The 25,191-nt window shown below is 35.0% G+C and overlaps 1 protein-coding gene across 1 annotated transcript in view; it reads left to right on the forward strand.

Annotated features, from left to right (window-relative positions):
* Window positions 1–25,191, forward strand: part of LOC148544724 (uncharacterized) — a 199,100-nt gene that overhangs the window by 31,583 nt on the left and 142,326 nt on the right. The window lies entirely within an intron of this gene.

A 25,191-nucleotide genomic window follows, 5' to 3' on the forward strand; every position in this document is an offset into this window, starting at 1 on the left:
GAAGAGGAATTTGTTGGAAACAAAATATTAGAAAAACTAGAATAAAATGTGGAAGTCAAGTCTCAGCTCTAATGAATGATCATTATCATGTACTTGCGGATATGACACACTGTTGCCGTTAAAATCCGGTGCATAAGGATGTTACCTTTTCTGTTGTTGTTATTTGTACTCATTAAATTACATGAAATTACGCAAAGAATAAATGAATGAGAAGTATTAAGAAGTTAGCAAATTTTGTAATTTATAATTATTAATTAATTATTATTAGTATTTTTAATAGTAAAAAATTATATTTAATAATATATAAATGTTTTTTTTATTAATTAAGTATTGATCAAATTTTAATAAAACTGTTGATTTTATAGACTTTTTCTAAATGAATAATCAATCAATAAAGATCGTGGATTAGATTTTGTATCCTCAACAAAACGCAATTTTACATTTTATAGGGAGCAGCTTGGATTTATCATTTATTTGATCAAAGCATTTTAATTTCAGTACAAAAGGACAAAATGAAAGGAAATTGCAGTCAAATGTCACCATTATGATGGAAAACTTTGCTCTTATTTACCCATGAATTATGCTGTGAGAAAGGGTGCCTTATATTGCTTTTGTTGTGTCTTTGCAACTTTTTTTGTCTGTTCTTTGCTTTTCTTTTTCTTTTTTCATTTGAAATTTGAATAATTTGTGCGACAAGATATCAAAACTCCAAGTGGGCTTCTCACCGCCTTGCTTTTGTTAATAGTTTAATACTACTCTTTCATTAGAGAGTAAAGAAAATATTATTTAAGTAAATTAATATAATGGTATAGATAAAGAATGTGATGATAAGCAATGAAAAAAAATGCCTCGTCTGTGTTATTTACTATTTAGCATGTCATATCTTAGACTTAGTTACGTCAACGTTTAATCTGTATGTTACATAGTATTTGACAAAAGCAAGTTTAATAAAGGAACAAAATATACACGTTTCAAATTTATAGGTACTAATACCTAAATTTCCTTTTCACAAGAATGAAAGCAAAAAAGAAAAATGCATGTATGAAAGAATATAAACTTATTTAGTTTATTTTAATACAAATTTTTTGCAAATACTAATACAGCAACCTTCCTTAGAAAATAATGTGTCATTAGAGTTCAATAAATGAGTAGCTTTTTTTTTTATTAAAAAAACATACATAGTCCATTTGAAAATTAAAAAGAAATATGTAACTTAATTTGATTAACATGTTATTTTTTAAATCTCAATTATTTATATAAAATAAATAAATAAATTGTCTAATTAGTAAAATAAAAATGCTAAAATAACCGTCATTATACATATGTATATATCTATTGTTTATACTCTAACCTACAACTCAAAGTCAAACCCAAAATAACTAAGGCACTCTCTCTATACGTCTGACCTCCTTTGTACGACTTGGTTTGGAGAATCTTAACTACACCTACAAACATGCTCATATATCAAAATATGAGATCTCAACAATCCTTAGATAAAAGAGGAGAATAACTACCCACTATGATATGTGGATAAGTTACAGAAATATTACTTATTTTTCCAACTATAAATATCATACCAAATTCAAGTATTTCTCAACTCCATCCTACACAAAACCTGCTTAAAATTTTACTAACTTAAGCATTGGAGTCCCTTGTAAGTACCACCCCTGTTTTCACCCAAAGAACTCGGACGACTCCATCACATAGGAGGAGACGTCAACATCATTAAAAAGGAGCTTGGACCTTACGTTCAGGCCCAAAGCACCAATTTCAGGTAATCTTCGAAATATTAATGTCATTGTCGGGGACCTAGAGTTCAACATCCAACCATGGCAAATAATTACCTAGGAGACAGACATACAACATCCGAATTAGAACACCTAGACAGCGAAATAGAAAGACTGACGAAGGAAGAGACGGAAACTAACAAAGAGGACGAAGATTGGGATCCGAAGACTATAGATCTGGGGGTTCAGGAGATAGAGACACAACAAAGTTAATGGGATTAGTCCATGGACATCAAGTTCGGTTGGAGTAGCTCGAGGTTGAGCTAAAGCTACAACGAGAAGTAAGACAACGTAGAGAGTTGGAAGATAAATTGGCAAAATTGGAATTCGACCTCAAAGGTAGGAGATCTCGGGCTGAGCAAGTAACTACACCCTTGGGGAATGAAGATCCATTCTCAAAAGAATTCATGCGAGCAGAAGTTCCCAGAAATTTCAAGAGCCCGGACATCGACCTCTACGATGGCACAACCGACCCCATCATCACCTGAGCAATTTTAAAAGTTGAATGTATTTGGCTGATGTCTCAGATGCAATTTGGTGCAAAGAATTCTCGACTACCTTAACTAAGGCAGCATTGAAGTGGTTCGACAGTTCCCTCCCAGGTTCGGTCACCTATTTTAATGACTTGGCAAGAAACTTCCTCATCCGATTTTCCATCCAAGAGGATAAAGCCAAGCATCTTCCAAGCCTCTTGGGTGTCAAACAAGAGGTCAGGGAGTCCCTTAGGACGTACATGAAAAGGTTCAACAAGGCATGTTTGGAAATTCAAAGCTTGTCCACTGAAGCAGCTATCATGGAGCTCGTCATTGGCCTTAGGGGAGGTCCTTTCTCATAATCCATATAAAAAAAAGAATTCGATCTCATTGTACAAGGTCCAAGAATGAGCTGAAAAGTACATCAACATGGAGAAAACTACACAGCCGAGGAAGCCTACATCAGGACAAAGCAATCAACATCAGTCTAAAGGAAAAGAAAAAAAATCAAAGAAGAACGAACAGTACAACTTGGACATGCCTCGAAGATACCATTCCTATACTCTGCTACGAGTCTCCTTGGTTGATGTTTATAGAAAAATATGCCACACTGAGAAAATATCACCTCCTAGGGCCATTCGAAGCAAGAAAGTGGGAATCAGTCAAAATATTGTTAATACCACAAAATTTACGGCAATTCCACAAATGATTTCTACGATTTGAAGAATGTAATTGAAGAGCTGGCCTAAGAAGGGCGGTTGGATAAATATCATGCTGGGAAGTCAGATGAAACCAGTAAGAGAAAAAGAGAAGAGGAAGACAGAGGAAAGCGAAAACGACCACAAAGGATCCCCGAAAGACACATCCACACGATCGTTAGTGGCTTCACAAAGTCCTCTCGCAAATGACATTTGAAGGAAATCTACCAGGTCGGAGAAGATGAGAAAACACCTGACCTACACGATAGCTTTTACAAAGGAGGATGCTGATGATCCAATTGTGTTAACAATGATCTTAGCCAATGCAAAACTTCACAAAATCCTAGTAGATCAAGGAAGCTTGATGCATGTGCATCATAAGTTATTTTTCTATGTTATTTTATATAGAAAGTCAATGAATTATGCTCAGTGTTTTAGTGTTTAATTTGAATACTTCTTTGTTGCTTAAAGTTTATGAATTTTTGTAGGAAATGTTAGAAAAAGAAACAACAAAAGCACTAATAGAAGAAGTACTCAAGCAACACTTCTTGAGCAACATTTCTAGAGACAAGATGGAGTTTTGCTAAGCCTCTTTTGGGAGTTAAACAAGTCAAGTGATGCAAGCTCCAGGGGCTTAAATTGGAGCTCCAAACTGGCATCTCCAACACCAATCCTCTCACTCCTAGGGACTTTCAAAGTGGCGTCTCCACCTTCACCCAATTGGCGTCTCTAAAGCCATTTCCTAGAGGCCAAATTTTTGCAATAATGTGGTATCCTAAACGCCGTCCTTCTTAACCAATTTGGCATCTCCAATGCCACTCCCTAGAAGCCAAATTGAAGCAACAAAGTGGCATCTCCAACAGCACTTTGTGAAGCGTCTCCCTCCACAAACGCCTTTGAGCTTCAAGGCTAATCCAAGGCAATGAAATTGGCGTGCTAGATGCCATATTTGGAGCAAGATTTTGAGCTTCAATTTGGCTTTTAAATTAGCATCTAACATGCGAAATCATGCACTCTCAAGCATGTGAATTTCAAATCATATCTAATGCTCATCACGCCTAACTAATTAAGACTACAACCATCAATACAATAACTCACAAGGTTCAGATCCAAAAAGAGGAAGGAATATCATTAGGAAGAGTTAGTTAGGAAATGCATTGGATTATAATTTGAGTTTAATTTTGAATGTGAATCTGAGAATAGGGATACTAGTATAAATGGGGTTTCGAACACTCCATTGGGGGTATATTTTACTTCTTTCATATCCATTTTGTAATTTTTTGAGCTATGAGTAGCTAATTCTCTCTTTATTGGGGGAAAGAGCTCTGTTGAATTTCAATGGATTAATATGATTGATTCTTCAACTTCAATTCATATTTCACTTGTTTTTTTAGAAAGAATTTTTGTTCTTCATAAAGGATCTAAATCTATCAGGAGATCATTTAGATCCAAATTAGGTTTTATGATCACTTGAAAAAGTGGATTCATGAAATCAAGCTTGAAAACTCTTTCTCTCAATTCTCATTATTATGGATTTGGATTTGATATGTGACATTGAATCAATCTTATCTAGATCTTGAAGAATTGTGTGTTGATAAGTCAGAAATGTGCTTCATCTCTTCCCATAAGCAATTGATCAAGTCAAGAGAAATTGAATTACTAAGGAATTGAAATTCAATTACTTATGATTTGTCAAGAGATCATTGATTGCATGATTGAAGTAGAGATGAGAGCTATTGATCCTAAGAACTCAACATCTCTCTACCCCAATGTTCTTCCCATCATTATCTTCTTATCTTGTTTTAGAATTGCCTTTAATTAATGCATTTACGTTGATTCTTTTTCTTGCACTTTATTATTGTTTTAATTCACCTTAATTCTTGCCATTTATATTTCAGTTATTTACATTCTTGCCATTTATATTTTTCAACTCTAGCTTACACAAAATCTGCCTAAAATCTTTGTTAACTTAAGTATTAGAGTCCTTTACAAGTACCATTCCCTATTCTCACCCAAAGAACTCGAACGGCTCCATCACATAGGAGGAGACATCAGCATCATCACAAAAAAAAAATTTGAACCTCACATTCAGACCTAAATTACCAGTTTTATGTAACTCTTAAATATTTATATATATTAATTTGTATATTTTTAAGCTAAAAATTATCCACCAAAATAATTCAATCTGTTACAGTAGAATAATTAAACTTACAATAGACCTATAATAAAATTTGTTCATAGCAGTATAATATAATTTTTTATAATATATTAAATATATATTTTTATACACAGTAACTAATTCATAGTTTATTTTTTTTTATTTAATAAAAAATATCTAAAAATAACATAAAATTTTATCATAAATCAACCATCTCTAGTATTTAAAAGAGATGATAATTAATAATCACGAAAATGAAGAATTTCTCTGGACACTGAAATAACTTATTTATCAACTATTGTACAAACTAAAAAGCTGAGGTATTATGGTGTTTATTTAGCATTTTTCTTTTAAACGAAAAGAGAACAATAGAAGAAAAAAAAACATACAAAAGAATAAGTTGACATGCAGTAGTAGCAGAATTGAATCGATAATTGACTCGGTCATATAATTAGGTTATTGGGTCACTGGTTTAACTGATAAGTCACTAATTTATCCGGTTGATTCGATCATAATAAAATAAAATATAAAATTATAAAAAAATATAATAAAAAATTAAATACATGTTTTTAAAAAATATATTAATGATAATGGAATATCAATTATTAGATATAATTTATGATGCAAAAATAGATAATAAATTAGTCACTAGTACAAAATACTTTCTCAATTTAAATGAACGAGAGAAAACAAAAGATAACAAAATCAACATCAATATATCAATATGTTTATATATTATGTGTTGTTACTTGTTATGTTTGGTATCCATCTCAATCCATACTTAAAAGGATAAAAAAAAAATTAAAAATTCATATTTGATTTTTTATATATTTAATTTTTATCACATATAATACTGAGATTCAAGATGGCATAGTGACAAGAGAGTGATGTTGTATCCTTGTCAACCTGTGTTCGAACCTCCTGTTTGCATTTTGCAGGAACATCGTAGACCCGCGCGAGTTGAGTGCAATCTGAAATACGAACCGATCAATTTTCAACAGATTTGATCACCGTTAATCGATTTAATTATTCAACCGGTCATTTACTAATCAAACCGACCAAATTATCGATTTATTAGTTTTTTAGTTGAATTGACCGGTTCGATCCGGTTCTGATAACTATGGATTGGAGGTTAATAATAATAATAATAATAATAATATAAGTTGATAGGTTGTGGAAATGTGTTGGTAGGTTGAAAACATGAAACTGGCCTCCAAAGTCTTGCAATTCCGGTCATGCTTCGTGCATGTTATCCATACATGACATCCAGTTCATTGCTCCAAATCGAGAAAAATCGACTGAATTCCGTTCCCTCAAATTTATGTCTTTTACCAATTTGATTGGTCAATCCCAATAGCACCATAATAAGTTAATAACTAAGTTTCAGGTGGTTTCTACACTCTTTTTTCGTCACTGAATCAGTCGACAAAAATTATTAAAAATATTAAAAAAATTCTAAACAAAATATGATTGTGTTAATTTAATTTTGAAAAAAAACCTTAAACTTTTCATATTGATTTTTAATTGAAAATTATTGTTGTAAATGAAATTAGTTCCCTTGTTAATTAAATGATGAATTAATGATTCTTTAAGTTAATAATTACATAAACATAACAGAATAGTATAGTATGTTACAAAAGAATTTATCTATGTTCATAATTGATATGTCATCAATTTAAAGTAATTTTAAAAATACACACGTAAAGCAGTTTAATACGTACTTAAAACTTTAAAAATTAAGTTAAATTAATCTATAAATAAATTTATCTTATTTTAGAAAACATTTTAAATTCTCAAAGACTAATATACTAACCCAGTCTCACATCTAAATGGGTCATGATGAGTATATGTTAAATTATAAAAATGAGAATCTCATAAGATACCGCTAAAAATACTCTCGAAATATTTTGGTATTAATAAAAATAATTCTAATTTTTATTATTGATAAGAACACCCGAATTAATTTAAAAACATGCTAAAATTACCTATCTGTAAAAAAAGAATTTTTTTTGTTAAGGAAAATGAATGATGTGATAAGTAAGATTGCTACGTGACAAATTCTAAACATCTTTTTTACTCTCTTACAAATCCTAATTTACACAAAATGCATACTAAAAGAGAGAGAATATTAAAGAACAGAAAGCGAAAGTGGCTGCGAACGAGACAAAGAAAAAGAAAAAGAGAAAAAAGATGTGGTGTCAGAAAGGCTAAGGACTGCCATTGCTGTCGACGCAAAAGGAAGAGTGAGAAAAAATTAGAGGTGGTGCTTTAGGTGAAGAAGACGCAATGGAGGAGAAGAAGGATGGGTTAGGTTGTTCTCGTCATTGCCGAGCCTTGATCATTGCTAGTGTCGATTGGACTGCTATCACCCTTGGATTCTAAAAGAGAGAGAGCTTCTCGAAGTGGGGTGTAAGACTTCGAATTTTTGAAAATTAAATAATAAATTACTTATAATTTATTATATTTAAATAAGATTATATTTTAAGAGACTTTGTATATAAATTAAGTAATTTCTTATTTATGATTTAAAGGTTTAGTAATTGAATAATAATAAGGATTTTGTAGGCTTTAAGTTGAATAATTAGATTTATAACTTTATTTTATGATTATAAAAGAAATTAATTTTTATTATCTCTAATAATTGAATTAGAGTATTTATTTGAAAATAAATTTTAAGTTGATAATTTGAAGGTTGTAGAAGGCTTAGAGAATGGGGGGTTGAATCTATGACCTTCTTTTATGTTACTGAATTAATCCTTTTAAAACAAACTTGCTGTCTGAATCTGTTTGAACTAAGTAGCGAAAAATTTATGAGACAATTTCATTTTATCTCATGAATATCAGAAAACAGGACAAAGAAGAGAAGAGAAAAGCTAACACCATCATGTATCCTGGTTCGGTTGCCTTGTGCTATGCAACCTACGTCTAGTCTCCACCACAACAGTGGTGGAATTTCCACTATAGTTAAAGTATTACATACACCAATTCCATAGAATTGACACAATCCTTTCACACTCAAGTTCTAACCTAACTTGACATTGGCTATGCTAATACCTAACTCTTTACTCTTAGTGCTAACCCAACTAAGAAAGGGATACCTCACAGGTACAAGATACAAGACACAGACTTACCTAAAGAAATCAGAGATGACTCTAGGTTTTTCTCTCAAGTGTATCACTCAGCCTCTTTCACTCATTGGCTTTTACTTGAGCTCTCTCAATATGCCTTTTCACTCAAGAAATTATAGAAAGATAAACATTGAAAAGTAAATTACAATCTATAAAAACATCAAGAAGATTGACTTCTTCAACAACCTCTTTGCTATGTGATGAACTAGATTTGCACAACTCTGATTTAGTTCTTCATTCTGGCAGAATGCCTCTTTGAAAGAAAGCACTGTCCAAGCTGATGAACTCTCTCAGAGATGACTTCTCAGAACATAATCCTCAAGAACTCTGGTTTTTTCTCCTTGGCTTCTGAATGATCAAAAATCTTCTTTTGTATTTTCTTGTATGTTGCTCAGTTGCTCTTTCCAAAGTCAACTCTCGAGCTTTGTGCTCCACCAACCCAGCCGTTCACTTTCTTCCATTAATCCCCAATTTAGGAACTTTGGTTCTGACCTTCTCTTGTTGACCGAAAGCCATAACAAAGCAGAAACAGATATCTTCAATGGTAAACTGAGATCTTGGCCATTGAGAAATTACTTGGTCTCCAAGACACACTTGTGACCGTAGATGCACAGCAGTGAGGAACAGAAATCATCTTTTCCATGTATACCATTTTGGGACTTGGCAGAGAGTTGGGAAGAGGAGAAGAAAACAATATGCATGCAATAGGAAATGTGTTACCTTTAACCTTTCCCGTAGCTTGATTTGGTTTTATTTTGCTGATTTGACCTCAGCCTTTCTTGCCTAACCTTCTCTTTCTTTCTTCTTCTTTGAATAGCTTAGGAACTAAGCACTCTCTCTTACTTCTGTGATTTCTGACTGAGACAGAAAAAAGTGAACGTTGCCTTGGAAGCAAGTTGGAGGGATTTGCTTGCTGAAATCAAATCGGGCTTGGGTTGGTTATCACTCAAGTTCAGCCCGTTAGATTTCTTTGGCTAATCTGATTTCTTGCTTTGTTTCTTTTGGGCTTCGATTGCATTATAGCCCACCAGTATTGTTTATAGTTTCATCCACTTGGGCTGCTGCTACTATGAGATTTTGCGTGCAACATTTGATCATAAATAATCAATACTAATTATTTAATTTGTCCAATTGAATAATGTTTGTCATCATTAATTAATTTAGTTAATTTCTTAACTCAACAATCTCCCCCTTGATGACAAACATAATTGAAACAATGATCAAAAGAAAATGAATTTTAATAAGGTTAAGAGTCTTCCCTTTGAATGATGTTGCTTGCTTTTGTGTTGCTCCCCATTTCCTTTTCAAGAATAGCTCCTCCTAGATTTATGCTCTTCTTTTTGTTCCTGTTTACATTGTACTTATAGAGAGCACAATTAAAAGTCACACAAATTCATCTTGACTAAGGAAGTTTAAACAACTAGCAACACAAATTCAGCTCAATATTCAACATGTTATGTCAGCACTTTTAACAAAGGAACCATTTTGAAAAGTGATCATGCTTTAACCAAAATAGGACATTAAGACTATCATCATAACATAGAAGCAAGTTTCAAATCTCATGCCAAATATTCACTGCAGTAGTAGGATTTGCAAATTTAATTTTCCTGCAACAAAGAATAATAGTAGCAGTAAATATCACAGCAAAAATGCATAATGTAGCTACTAAAAATTCACAACACCCACGCTATTACTCCCCCTTTTGTCATCAAGGGTGGAAAGTAGGCAAGATTAAGTAAAATCTGCGCCTTAAGACCTGCAAGAAAAGTGTTAATTAACAGTCTAAACACCAAATTAAGTTCAAGTAAGTGCAGCAGTTGTTAAGGTATTACAGTCATCCGAAAATAACAAACATAAGTTCCAAAGTATCAAAAGAGACAATTTTTATGAGACAAAAAGGAGCAGACACCAGCAGCTTCATGAGACAATTCTAGGCATTTGAACCATTTTTCTCTGAATCAGCTTCCTCTTCCGCATCAGTGGCATGACCTTCATCTTGTTGAAGATTGTCAATGAACTTCATAAATACAGCCACTCTATCCCTTTATTTTCGGAGGAAATTTTCATGCTTGCTTGCTAGCTTCCTTTGTTCCTTACTCATTGCAATCATGTGATTGGATTGAGAGACAAACTCTTAGACCACATCCCTAACAACATTAAACAGAGTAGATTTTTGTCCAGTGGAGATGGAAGTGCCTTCGGTGGAAGGTGGAGGAGATTCCTCAAGAATGAACTCATAATCTTCATCATCTAGAACCACTCTCTCAGATCGAGTAGGTCCTTTTTGCTATTTCACTGCACCACCTCCCTTTAGATATGAATGTCTATTTTCATAATCCTCATTGGACAAGTCAACCCCAAAATGCTCAAAAATATAAGTTAGAAACATGCCATAAGGAAGGGCTTTGTCTTTCTCACTTCTAACAAAGTCAAACATGTATCTAACAATCAAATAAGCAAAAGAAATTTCTGTTTTAGTGAGCAGGGCATACAAAACAAGTGTGTCCGTGTAAGAAACTCTTTGATATGAACCACTTTGAGGGAGAATGATGTGGTTGACAATACGGTGCAACTGAGCACGTTCATATCCTAGGATTTTGTGAGTGGGTGTAATACCATCAATCAAGGAAACATGTTCACAAATATGAGCCAAAGCATCATTGAAAGAAATACCAACTCCTTCATCCCACTTAACAGAAGTATAAGCGCAAGGCCCAACATCAGTATACTTCAAAGAATCACTAATTGTTTCATCATTTAAAACAATGTCTCTGTCCTTAACATAAGAATGAACACTGCCCTCATGATATGTCATGTTAGCATAAAACTCTTTGACCAACAGAGGGTAAACAGTCTTTAGTTAAAAAGATAATTCCAGTCCAAAAATTCCAAATTTTCAACAAAAGAAAAGCTTTTCTTTTTCAAAGTTGGTAAATCAGCAAGAAAAGAAGGACACAAGGTACGGTACTTAATAACTCATTCATAAAAGTCATTATTCATGGCAGACTTAAATCTATAAGGGTTATAGTTAGAGTGAGATGTCATGAAGTGGGATTTATGAGCAAAAGGATCAATACCTGGTTCTCTAGCAGATTTGAGAAGGAGACGAGGTTTACCTCTTTGTGAACGTAAGGGAACAGACCTTGTCTTAGGTTGAGTGGGCTCAGATGGGGGTTCAGTCGCGACTGGCCGTTTCCCTTTTGAAGAACTAGGCTTCGACGACCCAGGTTTGGATGGAGGTTCCTTCGGCAGTGGAGGCATCGACTTAGCTGAAGGAGGAAACCTAGAAGGATTTTTAGTGCGAGCTATTGGATCACACCGAGGAGGTGAGGTAGGAGGAGAAGGAGACGAAGTGAATGTTCGCTCTTGAGAGCGGGTTGAGGGTCTTGGCTTTGCAGGAAGCTTATGAATCTTTTCACACTGTGGCCCTTTTGAAATAACTTTCTTCCTCATTTGGTTGGTTTATGAATTTTGAAGGAAGTGAAGCAATGAAGGTAGTGGGGAGAAACCGAAGGGTTGGAGGAGTTATGGAGGGAGAAGAAAGAGTGTTGGTAACCGTACAAAAAAAAGTTTCTCAAACCATGCAACTGCATCACCTTCAGATTTGACTTGAAGGGACTTGACATCACAAAAAAGAAAGATTTGATTTTATTTTAAAATTAAAAATAATCACTTTTAAAATTGAAACCTTTTTGGACATAAGGACAAAAAGAAGTAAACTAAAGCAAACATGCTAGCAAAAACAAAACAAAGCACAACAAAAATATCATTCATATTGGGCTCAGAGATGGTTGGATTAAGAAAACACATTGGACCACTCCAGATTTGATTTTGAGGTTGGCCCAGATAAATCTGCACGTGTAACAAGTCCAGAACACGCTGATTGAAGGCAACGTTCTTCACTTGCCTAGAATTGTCTCATACCTGTTTATGAGACAAAAACTCCAACAAACACATAAGCAACTTTCAAACAATGAATTAAAGCTTAAAATTCCTAGGCTAGTTGGTGGACGAAATTGTGATCACATTAATGTAGTACTCTTTGTTATTGTATGGAATCATTATTATGGCTCTTTACTATGTGTGGACACAACTCCGTTCAACTAACCAGCAAGTGTACTGGGTCGTCCAAGTAATAAACCTTACGTGAGTAAGGGTCGATCCCACAGAGATTGTTGGCTTGAAGCAAGCTATGGTCACCTTGTAAATCTCAGTCAGGTGGATTTAAACATGATACTTTATTAGATTAAAATAAACAATAAAAGGGATAGAGATACTTATGTAGATTCATTGGCAGGGATTTCAGATAAGCGAATGGAGATGCTTTTCGTTCCTCTGAACCTCTGCTTTCCTGCTATCTTCATCCAATCAGTCTTACTCCTTTCCATGGCTGGCTGTATGCAAGGGCATCACCGTTGTCAGTGGCTACATCCCCTCCTCTCAGTGAATCATATGCTCACGCACCCTGTCACGGCACGGCTATTCATCTGTCGATTCTCGATCATGCTGGAATAGGATTCACCCTCCTTTTGCGTCTGTCACTAACGCCCAACACTCGCGAGTTTGAAGCTCGTCACAGTCATTCAATCATTGAATCCTACTCAGAATACCACAGACAAGGTTTAGACCTTCCGGATTCTCTTGAATGCCGCCATTATTCTAGCTTACGCCACGAAGATTCTGGTTAGGAGATCTAAGAGATACTCATTCTAGCTTAATTCATGTAGAACAGAAGTGTTTGTCAGGCACGCGTTCATAAGGGGGAAGGATGATGAGCGTCACACATAATCATCACCTTCATCACGTTCTTGGGTGCGAATGGATATCTTAGAAGCGAAATAAGATAAATTGAATAGAAAACAGAAGTACTTTGCATTAATCTTTGAGGAACAGCAGAGCTCCACACCTTAATCTATGGAGTGTAGAAACTCTACCGTTTGAAAATACATAAGTGAAGGTCCAGGCATGGCCGAGATGGCCAGCCCTCTGATCTAAGAACCAGGCGTCCAAATATGCCTAATACAATAGTAAGAGGTCCTATTTATAATAAACTAGCTACTAGGGTTTACATGAGTAAGTATTTGATGTATAAATCCACTTCCGGGGCCCACTTGGTGTGTGTTTGGGCTGAGCTTAAGTGTAGCACGTGCAGAGGCCATTTGTGGAGTTGAACGCCAGTTTCTGTGCCAGTTTGGGCGTTCAACTCTGGTTTTGGATCCTTTTCTGGCGCTGGACGCCAGATTTGGGCAGAAGGCTGGCGTTGAACGCCAGTTTACATCGTCAATTCTTGGCCAAAGTATGGACTATTATATATTGATGGAAAGCCTTGGATGTCTACTTTCCAACGCAATTGGAAGCGCACCATTTCGAGTTCTGTAGCTCCAGAAAATCCACTTTGAGTGCAGGGAGGTCAGAATCCAACAGCATCAGCAGTCCTTTTTCAACCTCTGAATCTGATTTCTGCTCAAGTCCCTCAATTTCAGCCAGAAAATACCTGAAATCACAGAAAAACACACAAACTCATAGTAAAGTCCAGAAATGTGAATTTAACACAAAATCTATTAAAAACATCCCTAAAAGTAACTAGATCCTACTAAAAATATACTAAAAACAATGTCAAAAAGCGTATAAATTATCCGCTCATCACTAGTCCTAAGCATGCAGAATCTGTCCTCAGCTAGTGGTTTAGTGAAAATATCTGCTAATTATTCCTCAGATTTAACAAATTGAATGCTAATATCCCCCTTTTGAACATGTTCTCTAATTGAGTGAAATTTCACTTCAATATGTTTAGTCCTAGAGTGCAAAACTGAATTTTTAGAGATATTGATGACACTCATATTATCACATAACAGGGGAATATTTACATCATTTAACTTGTAATCTGCAAGTTGTATTTTTAACCACATGAGCTGAGAACAACATGAAGAAGCAGCTATATACTCAACCTCTGCAGTGGATAAAGCCACTGTTGGCTGCTTCTTACTTGACCAAACATTCAAGGACTTTCAAAGGAAGCAACATAAGCCTGATGTGCTCCTTCTATCAACTCTATCACCGGCAAAATCTGCATCACAATAACCATCTGCAGAAAAATCATCAATCTTAGGATACCAAAGACCAAAATTGGATGTGCCATAAATATATCTAATGATCCTCTTAACTGCAGAAAAATGACACTCTTTTGGTTTATATTAGAATCTTGAACACATTCCAATACTTTGCACAATATCGGGTCTAGAAGAAGTTAAGTACATAAGAGAACCAATCATTCCTCTATACCTAGTCTCATCTACATCTTTCTTAGTTTCTCCCTTATCTAATTTTGAATTAGGGTGTATGGGAGTTCCCATGGGTTTGGCATTTTCCATACCAAATTTCTTAACTAGTTCCTTGGCATACTTCTCTTGATGAATGAAAATACCTTTTTCAGTTTGTTTAATTTGTAGCCCAAGGAAAAAATTAAGTTCACCCATCATACTCATGTCAAATTCACTTGTCACGAATTTTCCAAATTCAGTACAAAGGGATTCATTGGATGATCCAAAAATAATGTCATCAATATATATTTGGACTAGAATGAAAGAATCATTATGATTCTTGATAAATAGAGTAGTGTCTGTGGTGCCTCTTTGAAAACCGTTTTTCAAAACAAAAGTGCTAAGTCTCTCATACCAAGCTCTAGGAGCTTGTCTCAAGCCATAGAGAGCTTTTGATAATTTAAAAACATGGTTGGAAAATTCTTTATTTTCAAAACCTGGTGGCTGCTCCACATACACTTCTCTATCTATCACACCATTTAAAAATGCATATTTCACATCCATTTGATATAATTTAAAACCACAAAACGCAGCATAAGCTATGAGAAGTCTTATGACTTCTATTCGGGCAACAGGGGCAAAGGATTCATCAAAGTCTATTCCTTCTTCTTGGTCATATCCTTGTGCCACTAGCCTTGCTTTGTTTCTTGCAATGCTCCTATCCTCTCCTAGCTTGTTTCAAAAAATCCACTTGGTGCCGGTCACTTTCTTTCCATTCGGCCTTGGAACCAATGTCCAAACTTGGTTCTTCTCAAATTTAAGAAGCTCATCTTCCATTGCCTTTATCCAAGAAGGGTCATTCAGGGCTTTTTTGATATTTTGAGGCTCCATTTGTGTGAGAAGGGCAATGTTTGTTTCTTCATTTGCCTTTCTAGTTGAAGACCGAGTTTTAACCCCATGAGAGGCATTTCCAATGACAAATTTCTTAGGATAATTCTTCAAGAATCTCCATTCACGAGGTCTGGTGGACTTGGAGGCAGATTCAGTTACCAAGGGATTTTGAAAACTGTTGGTCTCAGGTTCTCCTTCAGATTCATGAGACAAAATAGAATTGTCTCTTAAATTTTCAGCCACTGCAGTTTCTGGTTCAGTTTGTCCATAATTTTTATTTTCATAATTTTGTGCAGTCTCATCGTTCTTTTAAGCTTGATTCCCTGCATCACAATCTTCCAAAACACTTTACACCGAGTTAGTATCACAAAATGTAACATGTATGGACTCTTCAATTATGCTAACATCTTGATGATAAACCCTATATACTTTACTAGTTGTGGAATATCCTACAAACAAATACTCATACGCCTTTGGATCAAATTTTCCCAAATTATCTTTATTATTAAGAACAAAGCATTTGCATCCAAAGATGTGCAAGTAGTCCAAGTTTGGTGGGTAACCTTTTCAAAGTTCATAAGGAGTTTTCTTCAAAAATTTCCTTATGATGGTTCTATTCAAAATGTGGAAACCCGTGTTAACCGCTTCAGCCCAAAGGAACTTTGGAACATTAATCTCACAAAGCATAGCTCTTGTCATTTCTTATATGCTTCTATTTCTTTTTTCCACAACACCATTTTGTTGTGGTGTTCTTGGACAAGAGAAGTTGTGAGATATTCCAAATTCCTCACAAAAAGATTCAAACAAATGGTTTTCAAATTCAGTTCCATGATCACTTTTTATAGAAGAGATCTTTAAATCTTTTCATTTTGAATTTTCTTGCAAAAAGGTTCAAAGGCCAAAAAGGCTTCATTCTTGTGTGCAAGAAATAAAACCAACCAAACCTAGTATCGTCATCCACAATCACTAAACCATAATGTTTACCACCTAGGCTTTGAGTTCTTGTTGGACCAAATAAATCAATGTGTAGCAACTCAAGTGGCCTTTTAGTAGAGATGTCTTCCTTTGGTTTAAAAGAACTTTTTGTTTGTTTTCCCATTTGGCAAGCATCACAAGTGATGTCTTTGTCAAACCTTATCAAAGGAAGACCTCTTACTAACCCTTTCTTTACAAGTTTGTTTATTTGAAACATACTTGCATGGCCCAATCTTTTGTGTCATAGTCACTTTTCAGATTCTTTAGAATAAAACAGGATACATTTTGATCTTTTAGTTAATCAAGGATAAGTCCATATACATTATTACAATGCTTGGCAACAAAAAGAACTTTATTAGTCTTTTCATTTACAACACATCATTCAAGTCTTTTGAAAGTCACTAATATCCTAAGTCACACAGCTGACTTATACTCAAAAGATTGTGTTTCAATCCACATACCAAAAATACATCATCAATGAAAGTAGTGTTCATTACCTATTTTTCCAACAACAATTATTTTACCTTTACCATCATCTCCAAAGGTCACAAAACCTCCATCATACTTATTTAGTTTGATCAAGTAAGTTGACCTTCCAGTTATGTGCCTTGAGCATCCACTATCCAAGTACCACATATCCTTTTTGTTCTTGGATGCTAGGCAAATGTGCATGAAAAACTTCCAGTAACCTTAGGTATCTAAATTAATTTGATCCTTTGAAGTTAATCCATCTTGATTGCCCAAGTGCATTGAAATCACACACAACATTGTAAATTTGGTTTCCTACAATTCTTTTTTCAATGAAGCATTGTGAATATGAATGACCAAATTTTTTGCAATTAAAACAATGATTTCTTGATGCATGTTGCTGAAATTGAGATGAGTTACTATGCTGAAAATGATTAAAGAGTTGAAATTTTCTGGTTTTTGGAAGAGGTGCATTTCTTTTGCCAAACTGATTTTTGTCATAATTGTTCCTCTTTGCAAAAGCATTTTCACCAGAATTTTTGAAAACTTTTGAACTTTCCAAATATGAGATTTTGTTGTAAACTGATGGTTTCTTGAAAGCAACCTCATTTTTTGAAATGTACCCCAGACCTGACCTATTTGAAGTAGGTTCGGTTCTTGGTGAAGGCTCAGTTTCACTTGTGTAAACTTCATCAAATTTCTCCTCAAATTTGGGAACTTATCCAATACCAGATTTGTTGGATGTGGAGTTAGTGTTTGATGAAGAAGCCACAAATTTCATAGAGGAATCATTAAAAACTGCACTTTCCTTGGTTATATAACCTAAACCAGATTTTTCAAACAATGGTCTTTGGCTTGCAAGTAATTTGTCTAAGTTACTAGAACTTTGAGCAAATTTTGCTAAGTAACCATTCAGCCTTTTAATCATATCATATAATCTTTCATTTTCAGCAATTAACTCTTGAGAAGGATCCACAATGTGCTTTCCTTTTAATTTTTCAAGTTCAGATTTTAGAAATCTGTTTTCTTCAATAATGTCCAAAGCACATTCAGTTTCCTTCACTTTTTCTTTTAAAAAATCATTTTCAGCTTTTAACACATCTTTTTCAGATCTGCACTTATTGTACTTATCTAGCAGTTTTGAGGTGTTTAGAGTAAGATCATCAATAATAGCATGTAAATCATCTATAAACAAGTCATAGTAATTTACCTCATCAAGATTATTGTTTTCAGCCATGAAGCAGTCTTTATCTTCACCTTCAGAATCTTTTTCCTCATTGGAGTCATTCTCAAGATCCTCCCAAGCTGCCATGAGGACTCTTTTCTTTTCTTTCTTTCATTTGTCCTCCTTCTTGAGCTTTGGACAGTTTAGTTTAAAATGTCCAGCTTCCTTGCAATGATGACACGTCACCTTGCTCAAGTCCATCTTGTGTTCCTTTGAGATTGAACCCTTGTGTTTTCCCTTGTTCTTCATCATTCTTCTAAATCTCCTAACAAAAATATAAGCTCATCATCTGAAATACCATCACTAGACTCACTCTCTTTTGATTCTATCTTTCACTGATGAGCGGATAATTTATACGCTTTTTGGCATTATTTTTACATAGTTCTTAGTATGATTTAGATAGTTTTTAGTATATTTTTATTAGTTTTTAAATAAAAATCACATTTTTGGACTTCACTATAAATTTGTGTGTTTTTCTGTGATTTTAGATAATTTCTGGCTGAAATTGAGGGACTTAAGCAAAAATCTGATTCAGAGGCTGAAGAAGGACTGCAGATGCTGTTGGATTCTGACCTTCCTGCACTCAAAATGGATTTTCTGGAGCTACAGAAACCCAATTGCCGCACTCTCAATTGCGCTGAAAAGCAAACATCCAGAGCTTTCCAGAAATATATAATAGTCCATACTTTGCCCAAGTTTTGACGATGCAAACTGGCATTCAAACGCCAACTTTTTGCCCTATTCTGGAGTTAAACGCCAGAAACAGGTTACAAATCAGAGTTAAACGCCAGAAACAGGCTACAACTTGGCGTTTAACTCCAAAAGGAGTCTCTACACATGAAAGCTCAATGCTCAGCCCAAGTACACACCAAGTGGGTCCGAAAGTAGATTTCTGCATCATTTACTCATCTTATGTAACCCTAGCTACTAGTTTAGTATAAAAACTACTTTTAGTGATTTATTTCACATCTTTTGAATAATTTTATGTTTAGAGATCACGTTTAGGGGGCTGGCCATTCGGCCATCCCTTGACCACTTTCACTTATGTATTTTTTAACGGTAGAGTTTTTACACCCCATAGATTAAGGTGTGGAGTTCTGCTATTTCTCATGAATTAATGCAAAGTACTATTGTTTTTCTATTCAATTCAAGCTTATTCTTATTCCAAGATATTCACTCGTACTTCAACCTGATGAATGTGATGATCCGTGACACTCATCATCATTCTCGCCTATGAACGCGTGCCTGACAACCACTTCCGTTCTATCTGCAATAGCTTGAGCGTTTATCTCTTGGGCTCCTAGTTCAGATCAGAGTCTTCGTGGTATATGCTAGATATATTGGCGGTCATTCTTGAGATCTGGAAAGTCTAAACCTTATCTGTGGTATTTCGAGTAGGATTCGGGATGGGATGACTGTGACGAGCTTCAAACTCACGAGTGCTGGGCATAGTGATAGACGCAAAAGGATCAACGAATCCTATTCCAACATGAGTGAGAATCGACAGATGATTAGCCGTGCGGTGACAGTGTATTTGGACCATTTTCAATGAGAGGATGGGAGGTAGCTATTGACGACGGTGATGCCCAACATACAGCTTGCCATGGAAAGGAGTACGAATGATTGGATGAAGGCAGTAGGAAAGCAGAGATTCAGAAGGAACAAAGCATCTCCATACGCTTATCTGAAATTCTTACCAATGAATTACATAAGTATTTCTATCTTATTTTATATTTTATTTTTATTTTAATTATCAAAATCCCATAACCATTTGAATCCGCCTGACTGAGATTTACAAGGATGACCATAGCTTGCTTCAAGCCGACAATCTCCGTGGGATCGACCCTTACTCACGTAAGGTTTATTACTTGGACGATCCAGTGCACTTGCTAGTTAGTTGTGCGAATTTGTGAAGAAGAATTGAGATTATGATAGTGCGTACCAAGTTTTTGGCGCCATTGAGATCACAATTTCGTGCACCAAGTTTTTGGCGCCGTTGCCGGGGATTGTTCGAGTTTGGACAACTGACGGTTCATCTTGTTGCTTAGATTAGGTAATTTTATTTTAATTTTAAGCTTTTATTTTTATTATTTTTAATTTTGAAAAAAAAATTTCAAAAAAATAAATTATTCTATGGCTTCAGAATTTTTAAGAATGAATTCTAGAGTTTTATGATGATCTGTTGAAATCTGGCTGGCTGTGAAGCCATGTCTAATCTTTTGGACCGAGGTTTCAACTCATCATCACAAGAGCTTTTTGATTCTCATCAATTCAGCTGTTGTATGCCTGATTTGTATGCTAAAGCTTGGCTAGCCATTGGCCATGTCTAGTGTTTTGGACCGAAGCTTTCACTGAAAGCTTGGCTGGCTAGTAAGCCATGTCTAATTTCTGGACCGAAGTTTTAGACTAACATTGCATCATTCCTGGAATTCTTATTAGAAAATTTGAATTTCTTTATTTTGCTTTTCCTAATTAATTTTCGAAAATCCAAAAAAATTTAATAAAATAAAAAAAAAATTGTGTTTTTGTTTGAGTCTAGTGTCAAATTTTAAGTTTGGTGTCAATTGCATGTTTTAATTTTTCAAATTTTTTTTTTCGAAAATTCATGCATGGTGGTCTTCATGATCTTCAAGTTGTTGTTGATGATCTTCTTTGTTTGATCTTTGCAATTTTATGTTTTGTGTCTTTCCTTGTTTTTCATATGCATTTTCAATTTATTAGTGTCTCAACATTAAAAATTTCTATGTTTGGTGTCTTGCATGTCTTTCTTTTCTTAAAATTTTTTAAAAATAAGTTCTTGGTGTTCATCTTGACATTCAAAGTGTTCTTGGTGTTCATCTTGACATTCAAAGTGTTCTTGCATGCATATTTTTTACTTTGATCTTAAATTTTCATATTTTGAGTTATTTTGATGTTTTTCTCTCTCCTCATTAAAAATTCAAAAATAAAAAAGATATATCTTTCCCTTATTTACAAATAAATTTCGAAAATTTGGTTTGACTTAGTCAAAAATTTTTAAAATTTAGTTGTTTCTTATGAGTCAAGTCAAATTTTCAATTTAAAAATCCTATCTTTTCAAAAACTTTTCAAAAATCAAATCTTTCTCATTTTTTTTATTAATATTTTCAAAAACTTTCTAAAAAAAATGATTTTCAAAATCTTTACTAACAACTAATGTGATTGATTCAAAACTTTTAAAGTTTGTTACTTGCCTATTAAGAAATGTTCAATCTTTAAATTTTAGAATCATATCTTTTAATTTTTTGTTAGCCAAGTAATCAACTTTAATTTTTCAAAAATCAAATATTTTTAATTTCCTTTTCAAATCTTTTTTTCAAAATAAATTTCAAATCACATCTTTTTCAAAATCAACTTCAAAATCTTTTCTAACTTCTTATCTTTTCAAAATTGATTTTCAAATCTTTTTCAATTAATCTCATCTTTTTGTTTGATTCTTATCTTTTTCAAAACTACCTAACTAATTTTCTCTCTCTAATTTTCGAAAACTCCTCACATTTTTTTCAAAATTCTTTTTAATTAACTAATTGTTTCAAATTTAATTTTAATTTTATTTCTCTTTTTAATTTTTGAATTCTAACTAATATTTGAAATAAAAACAAAAATATTTTCCTTTTATTTTAAATTAAATTTGAATTCTCTCCCCCTCTCACATCTCCTTCTATTTATTTATCTACTAACACTTCTCTCCCACCCAAAATTTGAACCCCATCTTCTTCTCTGTGTTCGAATTTTTCTCTTCTTCTTATTCTATTTTTCTCTTCTTATACTCACATAAGGAATCTCTATACTGTGACATAGAGGATTTCATATTTTCTTTTCTGTTCTCTTCTTTTTCATATGAGCAGGAACAAGGATAAGAATATTCTTGTTGAAGCTGATCCTGAACCTGAAAGGACTCTGAAGAGGAAGCTAAGGGAAGCTAAAGCACAACTCTCTGGAGAGAACCTGACAGAAATTTTCGAAAAAGAGGGAGACATGGTCGAACCTAATAACAATGGCGGAGATGCAAGGAAGATGCTTGGTGACTTTATGGCACCCTCTTCTAACTTCTATGGAAGAAGCATCTCACTTCCTGCAATTGGAGCAAACAATTTTGAGCTTAAGCCTCAATTGGTTTCTCTAATGCAGCAGAATTGCAAGTTACATGGACTTCCAATGGAAGATCCTCATCAGTTTTTAGCTGAATTCATGCAAATCTGTAACACTGTCAAGACCAATGGAGTTGATCCCGAGGTCTATAGGCTTATGCTTTTCCCTTTTGCTGTAAGAGACAGGGCTAGAACATTGTTGGATTCACAACCTAAGGATAGCCTGAACTCTTGTGCTAAGCTGGTCAGTGCTTTTCTGGCCAAATTCTTTCCATCTCAAAAGATGAGCAAGCTTAGAGTGGAAATCCAAACCTTCAGACAGAAGAGAGGAGAATCCCTCTATGAAGCTTGGAAAAGATATAAGCAACTGATCAAAAGGTGTCCTACTGACATGCTTCCAGAATGGAGCATCATATGTATATTCTATGATGGTCTGTTTGAGTTGTCAAAAATGTCGTTGGACCATTCTGCAGGAGGATCTCTTCATCTGAAAACCCCTGCAGAAGCTCAAGAACTCATTGAAATGGTTGCAAATAACCAGTTCATGTATACCTCTGAGAGGAATCCTGTGAACAATGGGACACCTCAGAAGAAGGGAGTTCTTGAAATTGATACTCTGAATGCCATATTGGCTCAGAACAAAATATTGACTCAGCAAGTCAATATGATTTCTCAAAGTCTGAATGGATTGCAAGCTGCATCCAACAGTACTAAAGAAGCATCTTCTGAAGATGAAGCTTATGATCCTGAGAATCCTGCAATAGCAGAGGTGAATTACATGGGAGAATCCTATGAACACACCTATAATCCTTCATGGAGAAATCATCCAAATTTCTCATGGAAGGACCAACAGAAGCCTCAACAAGGCTTCAATAATAATGGTGGAAGAAATAGGTTTAGCAATAGCAAGCCTTTTCCATCATCTTCCCAGCAACAGACAGAGAATTCTGAACAGAGCCATTCTGGCCTGGCAACCATAGTCTCTAATCTATCCAAGACCACACTAAGTTTCATGAATGAAACAAGGTCCTCCATTAGAAATTTGGAGGCACAGGTGGGTCAGCTGAGTAAGAAGATTACTGAAACTCCTCCCAGTACTCTCCCAAGCAATACAGAAGAAAACCCCAAGAGAGAGTGCAGGGCCATAACCATGACCAATATGGCCGAACCTGGAGAGAGTGAGGAGGACGTAAGTCCCAGTGAGAACAGCCTCATGGGACGTCCTCTGGACAGAAAGAAATTTCTCTTTGAGGAACCAAAGGAATTTGAGGCTCAAACAGAGACCATAGAGATTCTATTGAACTTCCTTCTGCCATTCATGAGCTATGATGAATATTCTTCCTCTGAAGAGGATGAAGACATCACTGAAGAGCAAGTTGCTAAGTATCTAGGAGCAATCATGAAGCTGAATGCCAAGTTATTTGGTAATGAGACTTGGGAAGATGAACCCCCTTGTTCACCAATGAACTGAGTGCATTAATGAGGCAGACATTACCTCAGAAGAAACCAGATCCCGGAAAATTCTTCATACCTTGTACCATAGGCACCATGACCTTTGAGAAGGCTCTGTGTGACCCGGGGTCAAGGATAAAGCTCATGCCACTCTCTGTAATGGAGAAACTGGGAATCTTTGAGGTACAAGCTGCAAGAATCTCACTAGAGATGGCAGACAAATCAATGAAATAGGCTTATGGACTGATGAGTATTTTTGTGGAAAAAACGAATTTCTCCAAAACACCCAAAACTAACCGGCAAGTGCACCGGGTCGCATCAAGTAATAATAACTCACGGGAGTGAGGTCGATCCCACAGGGATTGAAGGATTGAGCAATTTTAGTTTAGTGGTTGATTTAGTCAAGCGAATCAAGATTTGGTTGAGAGATTTGTGATTTGCAGAATTTAAATTGCATAGAAAGTAAAGGGAATGGGTAATTGGCATGAAATTAAAGAGAACTGAAATTTAAAGTGCTGAATCTTAAAGAACAAGAAATTAAATGGCAGAAACTTAGAACGCAAGAAATATAAATTGCAGAATCTTAAAGTGCAAGAAATGTAAATGGCTTGAATTGTAAAGGGAATTGGGAATTGGATTTGCAGAATTTAAACAAGGAAAAGTAAATTGCAACAAACAGAGAAGTAAAGGATGAATTGAATCGAACTGGATCTTAAAACAGAAATGTAAATGAGATTTAAAAACATTAAACAGAGGATGTAAAATTGGAATTCAGATCTCAGGACTCAAGAGACTAGATAACCAAGTCTAGATCTCAATGCCTTCCTAGATCCAACAAGAGTAATTGCAAAGGAAATGTAAATTGCAGAGAAAGTAGATGAGAGAGCAAGTAACAGAAACTGAAATTCAATTAAGCAGAGAATTAAACAAGATCCCAAGGTGAGATTGAAACAGAAGTTCTTCAATTCTCCACCCAAGATCCGAAGCAAGAAAATTAAAGAGTGCTGGGCAAGAACAAGGAAGAAGAGAGATCAATTCTCCTCCCCAATTCTCTTGAATTAAAATAACAATGCTAGAATGTAAAATGAGCTCTCTGCTGCAAGTATTGAAAAATTCTAAAAAGGAAGCTCTCCGAAAAACTTAAATCCTATGCTATTTATACACTTTCTTCAAATGGTCTTCAAGCCTTCAATTGGGCCTTTGCACTTGATGGAATTGGGTTGATAGAGGCCTTGGTTGATTGCTCTTGGAGTTTGGAGAAGAACCGAATTGAACCGGGTTTGGAATCATGAAAGCTTGAGTAAAAGTTTGAGTAAAAGTTTGAGGCAAACTTTTACTCCAACTTTTCACATCAGCCACCCTCTTTTGCTGATATCAACGTTGGGGCAAAAGTTTGGGGTCAAACTTTTGCTCCAACGTTGGCCTCCCCTTGCACACTCATGGCGCCAATGTTAGCCAAAAAGTTAGAGGCTAACGTTGGCGCAAACTTTTGCGCTCCAGGGTGTGTTGTTCATGCGCCAACGTTTGCCAAAAAGTTAGGGGCTAACGTTGGCGCAAACTTTTGCTC

The sequence above is a fragment of the Arachis ipaensis genome, chromosome B9 (genome assembly GCF_059453495.1).
Source record: "Arachis ipaensis isolate K30076 ecotype BB chromosome B9, ASM5945349v1, whole genome shotgun sequence".
In the NCBI taxonomy this organism is placed as follows: Eukaryota; Viridiplantae; Streptophyta; class Magnoliopsida; order Fabales; family Fabaceae; genus Arachis; species Arachis ipaensis.